This window comes from Vombatus ursinus, unplaced genomic scaffold (genome assembly GCF_900497805.2).
Source record: "Vombatus ursinus unplaced genomic scaffold, bare-nosed wombat genome assembly UNPS02004184.1, whole genome shotgun sequence".
NCBI classification, from domain to species: domain Eukaryota; kingdom Metazoa; phylum Chordata; class Mammalia; order Diprotodontia; family Vombatidae; genus Vombatus; species Vombatus ursinus.
Genome location: NW_020943962.1, coordinates 539,191 through 555,015, shown reverse-complemented (window position 1 = coordinate 555,015; position 15,825 = coordinate 539,191). Strand labels below are relative to the sequence as shown.

The following is a 15,825-nucleotide window of genomic DNA, read 5'->3' as shown; positions in this document are numbered from 1 at the left end:
TGATTACCTGTGAAAGACTTAGCTATTCTGATCAAGACAATGACCCAAGACAATTCCAAAGGACCATGATGAAAAAAAATGCTATCCACCTCCAGACAGAGAGCTGATGACATCTGAGTGCAGATCGAAGAATATTATCTTTAATTTTCTTTATTTTTCTTCCCTTTTGGGGTACATGGCTAATATGGAAATACATTTTGTATGACTTCACACATATAACAGGTATCATATTATTTGCCCTCTCAATGAGTGGGAAAGGGGATAGAGAGAGGGAGAGAATTTGAAAACTAAAAAAGAATGTTAAAATTTTTTAATTTAATAAAAAAAAAGAAAAATGAAAAGGCACAGAGTCAGGAAATGAATGAGAAACAGCAAGAATGCCAGGATTACTGAATTGCAGAGCACAGAAAGCAGACTAAAGTATCAAAAGACTGAAAAGAAAGGGAGGGAAAATGTGGTGCAAGACTTCAACTGTTAAATAGAAGATTTTATATTTCTATTTATAGATCATGAATCCCTGTCCTCTGTGTCTATCCTTGATCCCACTCTGTCTTTTTTAGGAAGTTGTCCCCTCTATTATGCCCACTCATTCTCTAATCTTCAATCTCACCTTATTCACTGGTTTCTTCCCTGATGCCTACAAACATGCCCAAGTCTCCCATCATGAAAAACCCTCACTGGGAACCTACCATCATATTATCAGGCCATATTTCTTCTCCCTTTTCAGCCAAACTCCTACAAAAGGCTCTCCACATTCATCATCTCCACTTCCTGTACTTTCATTCCCTTCTCAACTCTCTGCAATCTGACTTCCAACCATAGAGTTCAACTAAAACCACTCTCTCCCAAATCATCAACAGTCTCTTAGTGGCCAACTCTGATGACCTTTTTTAAATCCTCATCCACCTTGACTCCTCTGCAGTATTTGACTGGTAACCCCTCTCCCTGCCCAGCCCCAAGACTCTTTCCATTATGAGGTTTTTTTGTGATGCTGTTACCTCTTGCTTCTCCACCCTGTCTGACCACTTCCTCTCATGATTTTTTGCTAGATCACCATCCATATCAGAACCATTAAATATAGGCATAACTCAAAGCTCTGTCCTAGGCTCTCTTCTCCCTCTCTCTCCCTTTTCTCACTTGGTGACCTCATCAATTTGCATAGGTTCAGTTATCATCTTTCTGGAGATGACTCTTAGATTATATATCTAATCCTACATCTTTGATTGTATATTGGATATTTTGACCTGAATGTCCTGTAGACATCTCAGTCTCATACTAACCAAAACAGGACCCATGTTCCCCCAGGCTCACTTCTCCTAACTTCCCCATGTCTACTGAGGACACTGCCATCCCCCTCATCACCCAGGTTTCTAACTTCATTGTCATTCACAATTCCTCCCTCTGACTCATGCCCTGTATTCATTCATTTGTCAAATCTTGCATCTTCATGTCTACAGCATCTCTTGTATCTATCCTTTCTCTCTACTCACACAGCCCTGACCTTGACTCGAGCCTTCATTACCTCCCCTGTAGAGTATTACAATAACCTTCTATTTTATCTCCTGGACACCAGTCTCTCCCCTCTCCAATCCATTCTCCACAGGGCCCCCATAGTGATTTTCCTTAAGTTCAGAAATGCTTATACCACCTACTATCTACTCATTGAACTCCAGTGGCTTCCTATCATCTCTAGGATCAAACATCCACTTTCCATTGGAAGCTCTTCATAACCTGCCTTAGTCTTCCCTTCTCAGCACATTACTCCCTGTACCCTGAACTCTACAGTCTAGCCACACTGGTCTTTTATCACACTCAACAATCCATGTTCTCTGTGCCTTTGGTATGGCTGCGCCATAGCCGTGATGCATTCCTTCCTTAGCTCTGTTTCTACACTTGGAATCCTTGGTTTCCTGAATGACGTATCTCAAGTTCTGCCCACTACATGAAGATTTTCCTGATGTCCCCAAACGCTACTGACTACAACCCCAGATTACCTTTATAGTTGTTTTTATGTATTTTGCATAGATTACATATGTATATGTATATATTAAATATGTATATGTATTACATGTGTTTCAGAGTTGACTGGGATTCTGGGATTTGTAGTTTGGAGGGACAAAAATTCCCTCTGAGCCCACAGAGAGAGTTGAAGTATTTTGATCTTTGAGCTGGCAGGTTAATTTGAATCTCATCCAAGGATTTAGAAAATCAGTGTGCACAAGTAGTGAGAGAAGGGACTGGAGGAAATGATTAGGGAGACAGCATTCCTAGCCCCACCAGGGACTTATCAAGTCAATCTGGAAAAATCTCAGAAGCACAGGGGCAACAGCTGATGGGAGAAATTAAAAGGAGAGAGAAACTATAGCAGAGAAGGGAGGGATCTAAGTAGGCAATCACTTGGAAGAGCAGGCAGGCATCTTACAACAGAGAACTCAGGATGAAGCTATTGGTTACCCTACCTCTTCTAGGATTGAGGTATGTTCCATTTTAAAAATCTATTCTTTTCCAAATTTTTCCTCCCATGTTTATCTACTAATAATTATTATACTAGGTTCACTTGTTTTACTTAAACATCTCTGTCATCCTGATATTACTTCAAATATAGAGAAGCCATTAGTTAGATAGGGAGACCCAAATATTTAAATTAGGGCAAAGAGAAAGACTTCTGTCTAAATGTGAGGGATTTTCCTAACTGGGGGCTCTGAACTATTGCGATTGTATTACTAACTTGTGCCTGATATTAAACTCCATAAAAAAGCAAAGGAAGGAACCAAGTAGACCTGAGGGTTATCATATTACTAAAAAATGAATTCTTAAATTAAATATATTGTTTTAAGTGTGTTGATTAAATCTTCACCTTCTGAAGTAAGAAAGTAAAGTGTGGAAGAGTGGAGACAAGAAATGCATGGGTGAGATTAAGCTTTGCCCCTTCCAGAAGGGAGAAAGAAGCAGAAAGCGTGGAATGCCTACTGCAGAACAACACAGAAATGTCACATTATACTTCTATGTCTATGATTGCTTCCTCCCATTAGGATATAAGTTCTCTGAGGGCAAAGAATGTCTCACTTGTGTATTTGCATATCCAGTACCTAGTATAGTTTCTGGAATATGGAAGTCACTAAATCAATGCTAACTGACTGTTTGATTGGTTGATCCTGCCCAGTCCCAAGGACAGAACCAATAGCACAGGTAGAAGTTGCAGGAGTGAATTGGGCTTGAGGGTGAGGAAAAGCTTCCAGACAAGCCAAGCTATCCCAAAATGAAGTGGGAGGCTTTGAGAAGCAGTATCCCTGCCGGTATCCAAATAAAGGTAGGATAATGAACTCTTGGGCATGTTGGAGAAGGCCAATTCTTCCTCAGGTCCACAATGGACTGGATGACCTCTGAGTTCCTTCAAGTTCCCAGATTCTGTGATGCACAGGATGAGGTCAAACTTAAAAATTACACTAGAATCATTGATTGTTTTCCTAGAGGGGAATTATAGAGATCTTCTTGTTCAACTTCTTTCATTTTATGGAGGAATAAATGGAGGCCTAGGAGGAGATGGGTCATGCCAAGTTAGTAGCAATAGCAGTACTTGAACTTGGATCCTGTTACTTCTAAGATGGGGATGTGCCATGTGCCTCTTGCTTAAAACGTATGCCCTTGGGCAGTGACAATAATGGAGTCTGAAAATTTTTTTTCTCTTTCTCTCCCTCCTCAAAGCATCTCAACACTGACAAGACTTTTATCAGCAAGTTGCTGTCCTTCCTAGTAGACTGTGAACTGTAACTTCCCTAATGATGAGATGCCAGGGAGGTATCAGTCATACAAAGCTCGGTGTGAGCCTGTCAGCCTCCAGCTATCATTCAGCAACAACTCCCTCCGTCTAAATTGGGCATCTCAGCCCTCTCATCTCATACCATACGTACATTCTGGCTGCAGATAGGGTTCAGAACCCAGCCCCATTCCCATTCCATGAACTGCTCTGCTAATCAGATCCTCCTTCATGGGACATAGCCATGCTAATTCAGCCTCTCCACATCCCATTTGTCCTTTAAGACTCAGATCAAGTCCCACTTTCTGCAAGAATCATCACATCAAAAAAATGCTTTAAATCACTATTAATCAAAAATTCAATAAAAACAACTCTGAGGTACCACCTCACACCTATCAGAGTAGCTAATATGACAAAAAAAGGAAAATGTTGGATGTTGGAGGGGATGCGGAAAAATTGGGACACTAATGCACTGTTTGGAGTTGTAAAGTGAGTCAACCATTCTGGAGAGGAATTTGGCACTATGCCCAAAGGGCTATAAAACTGTGTATACCCTTTGATCCAGCAATACCACTGCTAAGTCTATATCCCAAAGACATCCAAAGAAAGGGAAAAGGACCTATCTGTACAAAAATATTTATAGCAGCTCTTTTGGTGGTGGCTAAGAATTGGAAATCAAATGGATGCCCATCAACTGGGGAATGGCTAATCAAGCTGAGGTATATGGTATGCAACATTATTGTGCTGTAAGAAATGACAAACAGGATGATGTCAAAAAACCTGGAAAGACTTACATGAACTGATGCAGAGTGAAGTGAACAGAGCCAGGAGAACATTGTACACAGTAACAGCAATATTGTTCAGTGAAGAATTGTGAATGACTTAACTATTCTCAGCAATACAATGATCCAGGACAGTCCCAAAGGACTAATGATGAAGCATACTACCCACCTCCAGAAAAAGAACCGATATTGATTGAATACAGACTGAAGCAGGCTATTTTTCACTTTCTTTCTTTCATTTTTTCCCTGTAATTTGAGTCTTCTTGTATAAAATGAGTAATATGGAAATGTTTTGCATAATTGCACGTGTATAACCTATATCTGATTGCTTACCATCTCAGAGAGGGAGCGGGGGGGGGCGCATGCAGAGAGGTAGAATTTGGACCTCAAAATTTTAAATAAAAATGCTAAAAAAATTTAAAAACATCATTATGTCATATCATCACTGCATTTTTAAAAAGATGAGAATGAGATAGTATTCATACAAATAATGACAAAAATGTTGATGATGATGATGATAGGATAAGATAGGATAGGAACTAAACCTGTGATTTTAGTGGCATAAGTATACAACTGGTGGGTGGTATATTGAAAGGTAGTCAGTCTTTTCTTCTCTCTCCTCCCTTTTGGAAGGAGCAGAGCTAAATCTTGCCTATGCCTCACCTATTCAATCTTGGCTTTTCCTGTTTCCACTCTTCTCCCTTTGCTTCCCCATATCAGAGACTAAAAATTATATTTATAACACCCAGTTACAACAAATAAGCCACATTTAGCCTAGGGGCAATATAATAGCCCTCAAATCCACATAACCCTTTTTTCTGTAGTCTTGTGGAATTCATATCAGATAAAAAGTTATTAATATGTTTACAATAGCTCAGAGCCTCCAGTTAGTCAGTCAATCAATAAGCATTTATTAAGCACCCATTGTGTATCAGGAACTGTGCTAAGCTCTGGGGATACAAAGAAAAGCAAACCCTGCCCTTGGGGGGCTCACAGTATAATGGAGTAAGCGAACAAATATATACAATCTATATACAGGAGACATAGGAAGTAATTAACAGAGAGAAAGAACTATAATTAAAAAGGAATTAGGAAAAACTTCCTGTAGAAGGTGGGATTCGAGCAGAGACTTCAAGGAATCCAGGGGATCCAGGAGGTGGAGATAAGAAGGTAGTGTATTATAGGCATGGAGGACAGCCAGAGATAGAATGTCTTGTTCAGAGAAGAGCAAGAAGACCAGTGTTGTTATTCTGAAGAGTACAGAGAAAGGTGTAAGGTGTAAGAAGACTGGAATGTTAGAGAAGACTATGTCATGAAGGGTCAGAGGATTTTGTACTTGATCCTGGAGGCAATAGGGAGCCACTGGAGTTTTCTGAGTAGAGGAGATCATATGATTAGAACAATACTTTAGGAAAACCACTGTGACAGTTTAATAAAGATGAACTAGAATGAGGAGAGAATTGAGGTAGGCAGACCCACCAGCAGGCTATTGCAATAGCCTAGGCATGAGGTAATGACCTACTGTGTCCAAAGAGAGAAGGCAGCATATTTGAGAGATATTGCAAAGGTAAAATCAGTAGGTCTTGCAACAGAATGGATGGGGGAGGGGTGTGAAAGAGAGTGAAGAGGTGAGGATAAGCTTGGGGGACTGGAAGTATGTTGGTGCCCTTCACAGTAACAGGGAAGTTTGAAAAGGGGTGGAGTGGAAGGTTTAAGAGAAAAGGTAACAAGTTCTGTTTGGGGTATGTTGAGTTTAAGATGTCTACTGAATATGCATATTAAGATGTCTGAAAGGCAGCTGGATATGTGAAACTTGAGGTCAGCCCTAAGATAAGGGTTGGATAAGCTGATTTGAGAATCATCAACATAGAGATGATGATTAAATTCATGAGAGCTGATGAAATCACCAAGTAATATATAAGGAGAAGAGAAGAGAGCCCAGGACAGAGCCCTGTGTGCAAATAGGCATGACCTGGCTAAGGGTCAAAGAAAGAAGCCTGAAGGAGTGATCTGCCAGGTAGGAGAGAGGGGAGTGCCAAAATCCTCAAGAGAGGAGATTATCAAGGAGAGAGGGTCACCAACATCAAAGGTAGCAGAGACGTTAAGAAGAGTGAGGATGGAGAAAAGGTCATTGGATTTGGCCATTAAGAGATCATTTTGAGACAACAATTTTGGTTTAATGGAGATGAAATAATGGAGATTGTAGGGAGTTAAGAAGAGGGTGAGAATACAGAAATTGGAGGCACCAGTTAGCCATCTCAAGGAGTTTAGCCAGAAAGGGCAGGAGAGATATCAGATCATAGAGGGGATAGAATGTTCAAGTGATAGTTTTTTTTTTTGTTTTTTTTTAAGAAAGGAGGAGATAGGTATGTTTTGAGACAGGAGGGAAGCAGCCACTAGACAGGGATAAATTAAATATAAGTGAAAAAGTAGGGATGATAGAGGGGGCAATTTGTTTGAAGAAACAAGATGGAATGGCATATCTGGTGCAGGTAGAGGAGTTTGCCTTGGCAAGAAATAGGGACACCATTTCATATGAGATAGGAATGAAGGAGGAGGTAAAAGCAGAAGACATCAGAGTGATGTGAGATGAAGAGGAGGGGAAAAGAGAAAGCTCTCATTGAATAACTGTAGGCTGGCCACTTGATGATGAACTTTTTGGCCTCTCATGAAACAAAGAAAAACACAATACCATCTTCAAGGGCTTCTTCTGCCACAGTGGTAGGAAAGAAGGCAGAATGCACCGAAAATCCAAATGCTTTTTATAATCTCTTCAAACTTCCAAATGCCTGTAGGTTCTCTAAATGGGATGTTTTTGTCCCACGACCAATGAATAAATCTACTACTGGAGGAGCTGAATCATATCCATCCAGGGACCATCTCATTAAACCCACTCCACTTCCCATCACTGGACCACAGCTCCAGAGAAGAAAGGGGTCTCAGAGGCCCCTTCAGAGGCCATCTAGCCCAACCCCCTCACTTACAGAGTAAGAACTGAGGCCCAGAAAGGTTCAAGAGACTTCCCCAGGATCATACAGAGAGGAAGGAGCAGAGCCAGAATTTATTTATTTATTCATTGCCATTTCATCATTTTTACTAGCCCCTTTCACTCCCTCTCCTTATTTTTTCCTTTACTTTTATTTATTTTAACATTTATTTCTTAATTTTAAGTTCCAAATTCTCTCCCTCACCCATTGAGAAGGCAAGTAAAATAATGCCCATTGTATACGTGACGTCATGCAAGATATATTTCTATATTAGCCATGTTGCAAAAAAAGCAAGAAAAATAAAGTGAAAAAACAACCTGCTTCACTCTCGCACTCTGAGTCCTTCAGTTCTCTCTCTGGGAACGGGCAGCATTTTTCAGCATGAGTCCTCTGGAATTGTCTTGGATCATTGCATTGATTGGAGTAGCCAAATCATTCACCATTGGTCATTGTTACAATGTTGCTGCTTCCGTGTACAACGTTCTCACAATTCTGCTTATTTCACTTTGCATCAGTTTGCATAGGTCTCCCCAGGTTTTTCCGAAACTATATCCCTTGTTATTTCTTATAGCACTAACAGTATTCCATCACAATCATGTACCAAAAATTGTTCAGCCATTCCCCAATTGCTGGCATCCTCTCTATCTCCAATTCTTTGCCACGCTAGAAAGAGCTGTTATAAATATTTTATATATATAGGCCCTTTTCCTTTTCCTTTGCTTTCCTTATTATACAGACCTAAAGCAGTATTGCTGAGTCAAAGAGCTTGCACTGTTTTTTTATCTCTCTGGGCATAGTAGAGCCTAGATTTAAACCCAGGTCCTCTGCCTCCAAATCTCATGCTCTTTCCCCTGTATGTTGCTGCCTTACACTAAAAATGTCATCAACAGGGTGAAAGGAGAGAGAGAATAGAATAAACGGGGGGAGGTGGAACATGATGGAAGGAAATACAGTTAGTCTTTAACAACTTGACTATTATGGAAGTGTTTTGCATGACTACACATGTATAACCTATATTATATATATATCATGTATAACATATACCAATAAACCTTCTCAATGCCGGGGAGGTTGGGGAGGGAGGAAGGGAGCGAATTTGGAACTCAAAGTTTTAAAAATAAATGTTAAAATTGTTTTTACATATAACTGGGGAAAATAAAATACTAAATTAAAAAAGGAGAAAAAAATAAATAAATGCTTATTGACTGACTAGTCCTGCCACAGGAAAAAAAAACGGAAGCATCAGACTAGAAACTGTACTTTTCCTTCAAGAGACAAATAAAGGCAGGGATAGAATCACTTTTTCTATTGTGACTATAGGCATTACAAAGCATTTCATGGATACTTGGTCATCTCTTATTGCAGCACTCACAAGAAGTCTTCTATAGAAAGACCACAAAAATAATTATAGGTTACGTACCATCATCAGTTGCAGAGGATGGAGAGGTAGATAACATATGACCTTGCAGATTAAATCAGTACATTTTAATATTCTGTGATTTCAATGCAAAGGTGAACATAGCAGCAAATGGCAAAAAAAAAAAATGCTTTGAAAAACATAATCAGGAAGAAATGAGAGTTCCCAAAGGCTCGTTGAATTATACAAGTGCTCCATATCTATGTGTCATGAATACTTGCCTAAAAAAAAGAATCAGAAGGTGTAGAATATGGCAAGCACCAATTAACACTACCAAAAAAAATTAATTATGTTTAAATGGATAGCAAGTGACTGATTGAGATGTGGGAGTCATTTCCAAATCTGCCTACAATCAGAATACCAGCTTGTTAGAACAAAAGTCAAAACCAATACCAAACTAGAAGAAAGAATAAAAATGAGAAGACATATGGTATCCAAGAACAGCAACTCCAGTATGATCTTTTTATATAATCTGTTGATGCCAAAAAAAAAAGGGAAATGATAAAAAGAACATGCTGATACAGTCTCCACTTCCTAAGGAAGTTTAACTGATATAAATCCATCATTAAAACAATGAGGCCAAAATAGCTTAGAAACTCCTTAGCCAGAAAAGATGTGATCTCCTTGCCAGGCATAAAGTTATGGCATCCAAGGGAAACACCATTTTTGAATACAAACTCATTTGTAAAATGTTATAGCTGTGTATGGTAGAAAATTATGAGCAGTTTCAACTTCGTACAAGAATAAGAGCTAGTAAAGGAAAAATGAGCTTACAGAAAGTTTGGTGAGATATTCGGTGAAGAAAAGTCATTCCAGTGGCACTTGAGCACAAAACTGGAAGGAGGAGGAAGGGTTAAAAAGTGTAAAAGATCTGTTTGACAGCAACAATAATAAATTAAGCAAACTTCATCAATGACGGTGGTGCCACTACGTTGTACTCTTACATCAGTCTCTGGGTGCTACATAACAAAGCAGACACAACACCAAAGAAAACAAAGTGGGAAGAGCAATTGGACTAGACCAAATATACATGGAGGATAAAGATAACACATTTTTGATGGCATTGAGAGACTGATTCTCAAAGTAACATTAAAAATGGGAACACTAAAGACTTAGAAAAAACTCAGACATTATCACAAAAAAAATGAACTAGAATATATCACTACCTACTTGGATGTCTCTTTTTTTCTCCTCTAACAAATTCCATTGAGCATGATCTACATAAGCACCAAGAGCATCCTTGATGAAGTCATGGGGAAAAAAAAGAGGTCTAAAAATGATGCTCCAGAGCAGACCAAGCCTTGACAGTAGGACTACTGGTGGAAAAGGACAGAAGATTCAAGATTCTTTTGTATGTGTTATCTGTTGACTAGAGAAAAGCATGAGATTCAGTAGCATCGGATGGAGCCATAATGACTGTCCCCTAACAAAGGCCCTTTTGTGCCCATGTCAAAATACTATAAGATTCGTCAAAATATGCAGCAACCACAAGACTCTATTTAATGACTCTGTGTAGCTTTCAAACACACCTTGCTCTCCCCAACAGACTCTTTGATCCAGGACCTTTGGCCTCTAGCTGTTTCTTGCTCGGGACATGCCATCTCTCAGCTCTCGCAGGACATTTTCCCTGCTTGTCCCCCGGCACCTGACATGGTCTCTCCTCATCTCCACCTCCAGAATTCTCTGGCTTCCTTTAAGTTCGGCTAGAACTCCACCTTCTAGAGGAATCTAGAATTTTCAAATTCCCCTTAATTCTAGTGCCTTCCCTTGGTTCGTTATTTCCAAATTATCCCATCCATGGCTTATTTGTACATAGTGGTTTGTCTGTTGTTTCACTAGACTAGAGCTTCTCCACGGCTGGGACTGTCATTTGCCTGTCTCTGTATCCCCAGTGCTTAGCACAGAGCCTGGCACTTGGTAAGTGAGCATTTAATATCTATTCAGTTTCTTGACTGATTGACCAGTGATCCTCTGCTCATTAAAAAGTATAATAAGGCATCAGAGCCTTACTTACTGTGGGACTCCATGAGGGAGTGCAAAGGCCTCAAAGGTCCCCTCCAGCTCTAAGCACATGATACCCACACCCAAGAGGAACTCTGGCATCCTTCCAAGTGTCATGGCCAACCAGCTAAGCACAATGCCCCATAACCAGTTTGGCCACAGGGGGATAAATACCATTTTTCTTGAATACCATATTTCTTGAATTCTATATCCTCATTATGAGGGTGGTTGGGCTGTCTGTGTCAAAGAAAGCAGGACCTCACCGACAATAGCACAGATAGATTCCTGTGGTCTTGAAGAAATATCACCATTATTAGTATTATCGTTAACCAGTGGGAATTATATTGAGAATGTTCCAGAGGACCAGGCCTCCTCTGATCCTCAGGCCACTTTGCACTTATTTTCAGAATTTTCTCAGGCCCCAGAAGCATCCACAAAATGCTGGGTGGGTAGAGTTTCAAAGTACTAGTCATCCCAAAATAGCTGAAGAGATTGACAAGCTCCAATGACTCGCCAGCATGCCCCGCCAGGGCCGCAGTTTCCATCTCCCCTCCAATTACCGACAGCCTGATCCTTTGAGGAAAAGAGAAAAACAGCTGATTTTTCAGATTTGGAGAATGAAAGCCCTCTAAGTCCAAGATTTCATTCCGATTCCCTATCTCTGATCAGGAAATCCCTTCCAAGCTAGATATCAGAAAACAGTCATTAAAAACGCCATTGAAAACTCAGAAATTATCTCCTTATAGAATTTAGGACAGAACAATCAGAGATTGGTGGTGTTTGTGGGGTGTTTGGGCTGGGGGAGCTGAACCAGTGCATTTGGGTGCGTGTCTCTGACTACAGTCAGCCATCTTCCTCTTTTCTCTGCCCTGAGTGTACCTGCCTTCCTGGGCTTGGCCTGAGGAAAATGGATGAAGACTAAGAGGGGAACAAGGCTAGTCTGAGAGAGGAAGGAAGAAGCCTATTCATGATGGCTTCACCAGCCTGAGCTAACTTCAATTCCATAAGCGTTTATTAAGTTTCTATGATGCTCAAAGTCCCACGTTAAGGAATGGAGATAGAAAAGGGGGAATAATAATAATCAATAGTGAACGTTCCCATAATGCTTTAAGAGTTGGGTATGCTTTGCCTATGGCATTCCCTTGGTCCACGTACTCTGCCGAGAATGAAATGTGCTCATTCTGGCTTAGCCTATGCTTTGGGAACTCAGAGATCCTGCTTCCGTGTCTGAGTATCCACTAAGCCTCCATTCTAGGATTCACCAGGAACTTCAATGAGAATCCCCTGACTCCCAGTCAATATTCTACAAGTTGGTTTTCTTCTCTGTTGAAAATCAGAACATCGTTCTTCCCTCTCCCCAGTCTCCAGCTCCTCTCCCCTTTCCAGAGGTCACTAACAGCAGCTGGTCAGCAATAGAATCTGCCCTGTCATGGATTACCACAAGGCTAGTGACTTAAACTCACTGAGGGTGGCCAGGTGCTCTCTGACCCAATTATCTTGGGAGTCAATTCCGCTCCATCCTTTCCAGTCTGGAGCTCATTGTGTTTAATCAAGAAAACAGAATTCAAATGGAAGTTATCTTCAAAATACCTTTGGCATGGCAGAAAGAGCCATTCCCAGATCTCTCTGGGCTGCTGCCTGGGACCTTCCCTGTCCTTAGGGGTCATCTGCAGGTGCCTTCTGTCACCTCCCAGCACAGAGCATGGCACCCATTAGGATCTGCCATCATCATCCCATTCTCTTTATTACATAGGGTCAGGGTCACACACTCTTTCCATCTTGCCTGGGAGGTCCAAGGAAAGTCATGCTGAGCCTGGATTTTCTCTAGAATGGAAAAATGGATCATTCCAAGCTTTCCTGGAAGGGCTAGGCTTGCACTCGAGCCCCAAGTGGAGGACTTGGAGGGGATTGTCAACCATTCTGCTAAATGTAAACAATGTGCATAGATTATTTTTTGCATTTCCTGAAATGTATGTTTGTAATGTCTAGATTCATCATTGCACTCCTCCCCATCAGACAGGCCGAGCTACTGGTGTGGCTGTGAAATCTAACATGAGAAAGAAGGCCTGGAGCCCCTTCTTTGCTTTTCTTTCATTGATTTATTGGTGATCAGGCCCAGGGGACATGCCACAAATGACTCTTCCTCCCTGGGTCTCAGTTTCCTCTTCTGTAGAATGAAGGGGTTGGAGACCATGATCTCCCAGGCCCTCAGTGATTCTTTTCCTGGGTCCCTCTGGGATGGCAGGAAATTACCATTACTCACTCTTGTTTTCCACATTCATTTGGCCCTTCCCCGCTTACAAGTAAAGAACCAGGCACAATCCCGTGGAGACTTTAAACCAAATAACCATTCTCCACCTTTGGACATCCAGGGGGGCCTCTCTGTGAAATGTAAAATCTCGTGCTTTGTATGAAACAGCATAGATAATAGGCTCTGAAATTGAATAAAAGGCAGTGAGGCCTTTTTTATTCTTTGTGATGCTGTCTGCGAGAAGGAGCCCAGACAAAAGCCCTATCCCCAAGAAGCAAGGATTCCGGAGTCCTTCCAATTTCGACTAGGACTACTCCATTAAGCCGGGATTGAAACAGGGGCTGACTCAAACGGTTCTTTGAGGATGTCTCAGCTTTGTCCCAAGTTCTTAAAAATAGGAGCAGACAAAGCTTTTCCCTCCTCTGTGAGAATTTTTTCTCCTATCTGAAAATCCCTGATGCTGGCCTACAGCTCATTAGCAGAACAAAAGTTGGTTCTTCCATGTGCCTCTGGGGATGTCTGGCCCAGATGAAGAGTGAGCCTTCTCTCTAGTGGAGTCCAAAATGAAGGTGAGAAACTCAGGCTGGGAAATGAAAAGCATTACCTTGGAGAGTAGGAGGCAATGGCCTCTGGGGAAGGGAAGCCGAGGGTCTCTCCTTGTTGCGGAGGGAACTGGCCAAGCAGCCAGCCAAAGACTGGTCAGCAGGGACACTTGAAGGCAGCTATCATGGCCCCCTCATATCAACACCCCACTCCAAGGCATCTCTCCCCCAGTCAACCTTCTATCAACCTTCATGGCCTGGACCTAAAGCCCCTCCTGGCTGTGCCCCTTTGGATGAGCTCCAGCTTGTCAACGCCCTTCCTAAACTGTGGCATCCAGAGCTGACTGCCATCTTGCATTGTGGTTGGGGAGAACAGATTCACGTCCTTCTTTCTGGAAGCCAGGCCTCCCCGTGAAGCTGAAAATGCCCATGACACTCACTGCCCAAGGGAGGGAGTCTTTGTGACTGCTCCATTGTACCCCTAACCAACCCAGAGCTCACAGTCCACTGAAACCCCAGTCTTTTCAGAAAAAGGTCTGCCTGGTCATGGCACCCTATCTCCTACTTATGAAGTTGATTTTTTGAACCTCAGGGCAAGACTTTCTTTTATGCCTGCTGGATTACAGCCCAAGGTTTTAGCCTGTCAAGGTCTTTGAGAGTCTGATCTTGCCAAGTATCACTAGAAAGAAGTGTCTTAATCCTGGGTTATAGATGGTGCCCAGCTCAGCCCAAGAGTCTCCATCAGGTGACCTTCCCACCTCTGCCCCAGAAGGGTGGAAAGACCCTCCTCCATCAGTGAATTCTTCTCATTTAAAGAGGTACCCAGGCCAGCCAGGCTCACCTCTAAGTCAGCTCAGCTCCTGATTTTGGACCCCTTCTCCAGCTTGCCCTGCCCCTCCTCCCACCTTTCAGGTCCCTTTTGTGCATTGTCTTTTCATTGGAATGGAAGCTTCTTAAGGGTAGGGATTGTCTTTCTGCTTGCAATTTATGCTCCCAGCACTTTTCAGGAGCTTGAGCCTTGCACCATGAGCACTTGATAAGTGCTTTATCTAATCTCTGGGAATTGAGAGGCTTTCACAGGAGGGGCACATTAAGCCCAGATGCTCAAAGCAGTGCACCTTTAATAAGGGAGTGGGTTGGGTGGGGAAGCCTTACGGCACATCGAGGTATGAGAATGGGGACCACAGGGCAGTTGCTGCTGGTCCTTGCTGTTGAAGAGGACCAGTGACATCTCTGATGGTGACTTGCCTTGTAAGGGAAATGGCTTTAAGTGAGGCAGAGTTGCACAAAGTCCTCGTCTCCCTTCTGTGGGTGGGTCTGAATATGTGAGAAGTGGGGAGTATGTGTGTGGAGGGAGAAAGAGAACCAGAAGGGGAGGTGGAAAGACAGAGACAGACAGAGCCTTTCAGACTGAGGCGGAGAGTCCTAGAATTGGAGGGAAGCTAGTCAGTGGGTCAGGAAACATTTATTAAGCACCTGCAATATATGCCAGGCACTGTGCTAAGCTCCGAGGGTAAAAAAGAGGCAAAAGACAGCCCTTGTGCTTAAGCAGCTCACAGTCTAATGGGGAAGACGGCAAGTAAACAAAGGCAGGAACAAGTTACTTACAGAATAAATAAAAAATAATTAACAGAGGAAAGCCACTAGAGTGAAGAGGAATGGGTAAAAGCTTCCTATAGGGGGCAGGATTTTAGTTGGGACTTAAAGGAAGGGGAGGGAAGAGATTCATCACCAAGTCATTATAGCTAATGAGGTTAATAAAATGCTTTGTAAACATTAAATAAAGCCTCCATAAATGCAGCTCTTATTGTTATCATTATCACCCTCCATCCCACCCATCCCCTTCCAGGTAAGTGCCTAGCCATCACTAACAGAAAGGCCAGCCTCAAAGAGTAATCCATCATAAGTGGTCCAAACTCAAAATGAAAGGCCTCCTTCACAGACCTCCCTACGCTGTTGTCTCCCTCCTATGTTGTCTGGCATTCATCTGACATTCTTACCAATGCCTTAACAGATTGGTGGAGGGCCCAAAGACAGGAGAAAGCACAGAGATGACCAATCCAGGATCCCGAGAGAGCATGACAGGAC

At 42.0% G+C, this 15,825-nt stretch overlaps 1 pseudogene; it reads right to left on the bottom strand.

Moving 5' to 3' along the window:
• Positions 1-14,968, bottom strand: part of LOC114053863 — a 37,710-nt pseudogene extending 22,742 nt beyond the window's left edge.
• Between the last annotated feature and the right edge of the window lie 857 nt (positions 14,969-15,825).